Source organism: Limulus polyphemus, unplaced genomic scaffold (genome assembly GCF_000517525.1).
Source record: "Limulus polyphemus unplaced genomic scaffold, Limulus_polyphemus-2.1.2 Scaffold5281, whole genome shotgun sequence".
In the NCBI taxonomy this organism is placed as follows: Eukaryota; Metazoa; Arthropoda; class Merostomata; order Xiphosura; family Limulidae; genus Limulus; species Limulus polyphemus.
The window spans coordinates 1-5,452 of NW_013670891.1; positions in this window are offsets into that span (position 1 = coordinate 1).

Below are 5,452 nucleotides of genomic sequence, written 5' to 3' on the forward strand. Positions count from 1 at the left end.
TACTATCAATCCCCATTACTGTGTAGTTTTCTAATCTTGACAAAGACAGTATAAATATAATCACCAGTTATTGGTAATATCTGTAAAAACATACTTTATCATTTTTTCAAACACTAATATAGCTATTCCAGTATGTATCTACTTTCAGAAAATCTAAGAATCCGGTTCTATATTAACTTTCAATGTTGGTGTTCTTCAACGGTAGCTATTGGCTAGCTGAACATCTTATTAACTAGCAAGAAAAAATATCTGATTCTTAGTACAGCTGGAATTACATTTATCCATGAGCTACATAAATTATTGACGACATCGGAATAATAAATTAAAAGGAAAACTTTCACATATCGAAAATATGCGAACTCTAGGGAGGAATATTTCTAATGGCAATTTTCGGAGAGTTAGCTCTTTGGCATTGGTAATTTTTTTATGTGGAAAGCATAGCGAGGATTTAAACTTTTGATAATTTATTATTGAAATGTTTTGTTTCTCAACATATCGCTTGAAAACCCAAGCTTCACTTGAGCAAGATAGTTTATTTATTAATAGCATTTTATCAAAGTCGTGTTAGTGGAAAAAAAATAAAATTCAAATACAAAGTCCAATCGTTTCACAGCTTTCAGTCTGCTGGGTGCAAAGTAAAATATGATATCATTATATAAGGGAATGAGTTAGCCTGGCAATTAATTTATAAATGGAGGGGGTGTGTAAGAAAATATTTTGTTAGTGGTATGGAATGATGTGTTGTGAGCCTACCTAGCGGCAATATCCTGAAGTTCATTCAAGGTCATAACCTTCAGAAATTTTATTAATATGCACCATATACACAAAATGTCAATGTAAAAGGTCTAAACAACAACAAATTTTAAAACAAAACAGATCGAGAACAACAATTATCGTCATAACAACACCCCTTCCTAAGATATAGAGTTGTACCCCAAAAGATCCAAATCTGACCATAGCAAAGGTCGTTACACAACACTATATTTTAGATCCAATTTCCAGGTCCCCTAAATTGTAAGGGATTCAAAAGGTTGAAAGTATTAAAATAAAATTCCCTATCTAAGGTAGCACACAAGCATTAAGTTACAGCTGATCCCAGATCGTAATAACTTGGTATTAGATCATAATAACATAGTATTCAGTAGAAGAACAGTGTTACATGTTACTACCGTATTGATAGTGTTATCAAAATGCCCGGGATGCTGATAGATTATATAAGCTGAAAGGTTTCCAGATGAAAGTCATCCTTCACATCAGGTTAATAGCAAATGTGCGTTAGCGGCTGCGTACTACGGGCACATTTACCCATAAACGCCGTGCGTGAAGACCAAGAACAAGGAACCATTGTTGACATCGAAGATAACATATTCGTACATGTCGTACCTAGACAACATTATGAACACAGCTATTGAGTGTTGCCACTTTTTTTTAGCAATGTTTACCACATCTGGATGTCTGCTTACAACTTTATGTTGTTGTTGTTGTTGTTGTTGTCGAGCGATTTTTAGTTTTACATTGTTTCTTTCCTTTGTTAGTCTTTCCCTTTTCCATTGATGAATATTAATAAAAGTTTCGCAGGGCACGACTGTAAAGTTGTATATAATAACCTCATTAGTATTTTCACACAGTAAACACATCAACACCTCATTCCATAACGATTATTTTCCTACACCTCTCATAAATACATCAAATAATTTTATAGGCCCGGCATGGCCAGGTGGTTAGGGCGCTTGACTCCCAATCTGAGAATCTCGTGTTCGAATCCCTGTCCTACCAAACATAGGGTCGTTATAATGTGACGGTCAGTAATAATGATAAAAAACACAATATCGTGTATAGCAAGTAGTGAAAAACCACAATAACTGGAACAAACTGTCAGAAGTCTGATATCAGAGAAACTAGTTTGTTCCGTTTAGTGTGGTTTTTTTTCACTGACGGTCAATCGCATTATTAGTTGGTAAAAGAGTAGCCCAAGAGTTGGCGGTGGGTGGTGATCACTAGTTGCTTTCCTTCTAGTCTTTAACTGCTAAATTAGGCCAGGCTAGCGCTCATAGCTTTTGTGTAGCTTTGCGCAAAATTCAAAACAAACCTTATCTTATAAACAAGTATTACTTTTAAAATATAAGACAATTATTTGTTTCTCCACCTTTTCTCTGTGTTGTTTAACCATGTATATTTACTTCATGGATAAAGTTCGCTATTACTTCGTGCAAAGCATTTACACGTGAGATACCTTGACGTCAAACTTCAAGTATGCACAATTTTTATGACATAAATACACTAAAGTTTTAAATTAATGTTCTCTTAGATACACCCAAGTTTTAAATTAGTTTCTCTTAGATACACCCAAGTTTTAAATTAGTGTTCTCTTAAATACACCCAAGTTTTAAATTAGTGTTCTCTTAGATACACCAAGTTTTAAATTAGTGTTCTCTTAGATACACCCAAGTTTTAAATTAGTGTTCTCTTAGATACACCCAAGTTTTAAATTAGTGTTCTCTTAAATACACCCAAGTTTTAAATTATTGTTCTCTTAAATACACCCAAGTTTTAAATTAGTGTTCTCTTAGATACATCCAAGTTTTAAATTAGCGTTCTCTTAGATACACCCAAGTTTTAATAACAAACCAATCATTATTAACGCCTTCCACGAGCTAGATACCACCACCTGCTTACCCATACCTATAAATATCCACCAACAGTAATCACAATTCACACAACATTCAGCCTTGATAATGGATGCAGAACGCATTCGAAACGCGTCGACCAACTCATCACTATCTACAACTTTTACCCGTTGTTCTAACAACGTTAAGAAGGCTTATCGACTTCTTGAGAAAAATTCTAAGAAGAAAGTAAACCTACAGACATCGGTCTTGTTTAACAAAATCTGCCTACAAGAAAAGTACTATGAAAATGGATGGGAGTAAGTGGTTATCACTCTGCACTTTAGGGTGGTGGGTGCGTTATAAGAATGATGGTCAAATCCCACTATTCAATTAGAGCGACGCTAAGTGATGTTGACACTTACTTTCTCACGACTCAATGAAATCAAAATTAAGGACTGCTTGCACATATAGCCCTCGAATAACTTTGAGAGATATTCAACCAAACAACCAGAGCTATAAAAATAAAAATACTTTTTCAAGATTCAAAAAACGAATACTTCTGAAATCAAACTAGTGAAAAGAACGCAAAAATATATATCGTTATTCGTAACACAGCAGTAGGCATTTATGAATTAACTAACTGTAATATATTTTTAAAAGAAGACCCAAAACTCGAGCACCTTTGAATAATTGGTTATTCTCCTGAGGAAGAAGGATCAATCATTCGAATAGTTTGTTATTCTCCTGAGGAAGAAGGATCAATCATTCGAATAGTTTGTTATTCTCCTGAGAAGAAGGTTCATTCATTCGAATATTTGGCTATTCTCCTGAGGAAGAAGGGTCAATCATTCGAATAATTTAGTTATTCTCCTGAGGAAGAAGGATCAATCATTCGAATAGTTTTGTTATTCTCCTGAGGAAGAAGGGTCAATCATTTGAATAGTTTTGTTATTCTCCTGAGGAAGAAGGGTCAATCATTCGAATAGTTTGTTATTCTCCTGAGGAAGAAGGATCAATCATTCGAATAGTTTTGTTATTCTCCTGAGGAAGAAGGGTCAATCATTCGAAAACGCTCGAGTTTCGGGTCTCTTCTTGAAATTAATTGCACCTTTTGTTTGTGTGATAAAACTTTTATCAAAATTAAACAACTGTAGTTAGAGATGTTTAAGATACTAGGAGACCTCGAACAGGTACCAAAGTAGCTAAAGCGCAAATAGTCAACCGTTAACCCTAATTCTTCCTATAAGTCTTTGTGAGTATTGAACCCGAGTCATCCAAAAGATGAAGAAATGGTGGTCTTGCTTGTTTGTCTGTTTCTACAATTGTCAGTGATATCTATTGTTAGACGGTTGCTTGGCATCAGATAGCCCAAGGACCAATAGCTGTATACGTATTACTACAATAAGCAAGTTAGTAATTTGCCGTGTCCTCGGACTAATCTGTAAATAAGATAAATCAATCATGATAAAAGCCCAGGGGTTTTACTTATTTCTGCTATGTCTTCACGTTGTCAGGAGAAAGTGATGAGACAATAGATGCACTGTTTATGATGACTGTTTATATACAAACGGTAGATCAACGACGACTAAAATGTGTCATTCCAAAACAGAATTGGAAAATAGTTTAAATACTGTAGTAGAAGCTTTTTCGTACGTACGGTGTTTTGAAATGACTTTTACTAACACAGCATTTCAAGAATATGCGGTATTGATGCTATTGATTCATGAATTATTCAACATTTGAAATACTAAAATGGAAAATAAATGTGCAACCAAATCGGTCATTCGAGTTACCATTTATTACTGAGTTATACCGCTTTCCAGGACTTCTTGTCCAGTGTTACTGATGACTGTTGGAAACCGGGACAACTTAGTAATAAGTGGAATATCGAATAATAGATTGGAGTTCACATTTACTTCTGGAAGCTTCTTCTCGTTGACTAATCTTTATTTGTGGTTTTAGTTGTTAACGCGCAATTAACTTATCTGCAATGCTTTATATAATAGAGACGACTGATATGGGCATTAAAAACTTTTATTTAAAACACAAAACAATTAACAACGTTTCGACCGCCTCGCCTGATGATAACTGGCCTGGCAGTAATGGGGCTACAGCCTCACAATCTAAGGGTCGCGTAATCGAAACTCGGCGTCGATCTTGCCCCCCTTTTCGGCCGTGTAAACCTTATAAAGGTAACGGTAAATCCCCACTATTAGTTGGTGAAGAGTAACCCAAGAGTTGACTGCTATTGCTGTTCTTCGGTGTATAACATTGGTTTGTTATTGACGTTGTTCGGAGCATAACATTGGTTTGTTATTATTGGTTTTTGGTGTATAACATTGGTTTGTTATTATTGGTTTTTGGTGTATAACATTGGTTTGTTATTATTGGTTTTTGGTGTATAACATTGGTTTGTTGTTGCTGTTCTTAGGTGTATAACATTGGTTTGTTATTGACGTTGTTCGGAGCATAACATTGGTTTGTTATTGACGTTGTTCGGAGCATAACATTGGTTTGTTATTGACGTTGTTCGGAGCATAACATTGGTTTGTTATTGACGTTGTTCGGAGCATAACATTGGTTTGTTATTGACGTTGTTCGGAGCATAACATTGGTTTGTTATTGACGTTGTTCGGCGTATACCATTGGTTTGTTGTTGCTGTTGTTCGGAGTATAACATTGGTTTGTTGTTGCTGTTCTTAGGTGTATAACATTGGTTTGTTGTTGCTGTTCTTAGGTGTATAACATTGGTTTGTTGTTGCTGTTCTTAGGTGTATAACATTGGTTTGTTGTTGCTGTTCTTAGGTGTATAACATTGGTTTGTTGTTGCTGTTCTTAGGTGT